Genomic DNA, 1,386 nt, shown 5'->3' with positions numbered 1-1,386 from the left:
CTATGCAGGGGGTCGGACTCGATGATCTATTGAGGTCCCTTCTGACCCTAACATCTATGAATCTATGAATCCAGTGGCTCAGTAATGTCTCTTAGTGAATGAGCTATGATATTGTCAGCTTTGGCACAGTGGTGAAGTGGTGATTCTCCAGAAAGAGAGTTCAGCAATGGATTCCCAGAGTTCTCTTGGAAGACCAAATCACACAGAGCTTCAGAAATAATCATACATACACTTCTGCATGTTGATTTTGGTCTGGAACTGTGTCAAAAACTTGTTATAGACTGAATCAGCAGTTGTTTGAGTCAAATCATCCTCCCTAGATGTGGATGTTTAATATGCTGGCAAGAAGAGGTCTCACCTTTAGTGATTTTTGCCATCACTTTACTGATTACCTTCATGTGAATCAAGTCAAATTCTGCAAGTCCTGTTTTCTTTTCTGTAGAGGAAGATGTTCTGGTGGTGGCAGGATGAATGTTATGTAAGAGCCTGCTGATAACATCTTCCAAAAATCTGTGACAGCTCTGCAGAGTAGATGGTGTAGGATGTTGGCATCGAGCTGTGCTTTTGGTAGCATTCTCTAAAAGTTTCTCATCAAATTCCCCAGGCTCTAGAGGTTTAGACAGAGCTGAAGGGGGCTTTTCCTCTTGGTCATCAGTCATTTCTCCCCTGATCAAAACACTCTGCTGACACGCTTTTGTTGCTTTTCGTGTCTGCACAAACTGAGACTCGGAAAGCACTTTCTTGCAGAAGGTCAGAGACGCATTGACAGGCAAAATTATTCACTCCAGTTTATATGTCAGGGGAGAGACCCTGATCTTCAGATGGCTGCAGGTCTGTGACCTGGCATGTGGGAAGCTTATTTAGCTCTGACTCAACTACATCTGTACTGACCCATGAAGGATTGTGGCAGAAATGCCACCGTCTGTGCCCCTCTCCAGAGATCTGTCTCTGCCAGCGTGAGAGGCTGGTGTTGAATTCCTCAGGGCAGGGATCTCCCTCCCTGGTCTGCATGACAAATGCTCTGGTCACCTGGGCAGGGGGGAGAAAGCCCGGCCCTGCACACGGGCCCAGGTAGCCAGTGATGCTTTGTAGATTGGTTGGCTTGTGGCCAGTATTGGCAGCTTCGATTGGACCGGGCTGCTGAAGTGAGAGAGGTTATAAAAAGGCCTGGTCCAGGAAGAAGTGCAGCCATTAGCCATGCTGCATTCAGGTGAATCTGAAACTGGGAGAGGAGCTTCACCATCTGAAACTGGCTCTCTCCTCATAACCGCATGCTCTAAGAGTGACCTGCCTCCAGAGGAAAACTCCAATCTCCGGATGATGCGAGTGAGTAAGCTGCTCGAGATCAGGCTAGATATTTAGCTTACAGTAACTCAGATGCGTGTT

The sequence above is a fragment of the Alligator sinensis genome, unplaced genomic scaffold, assembly GCF_000455745.1.
Source record: "Alligator sinensis unplaced genomic scaffold, ASM45574v1 scaffold892_1, whole genome shotgun sequence".
Classification (NCBI taxonomy): Eukaryota; Metazoa; Chordata; order Crocodylia; family Alligatoridae; genus Alligator; species Alligator sinensis.
The sequence above is the reverse complement of the archived record's forward strand: the minus strand, read 5'-3'. Positions refer to the sequence as shown.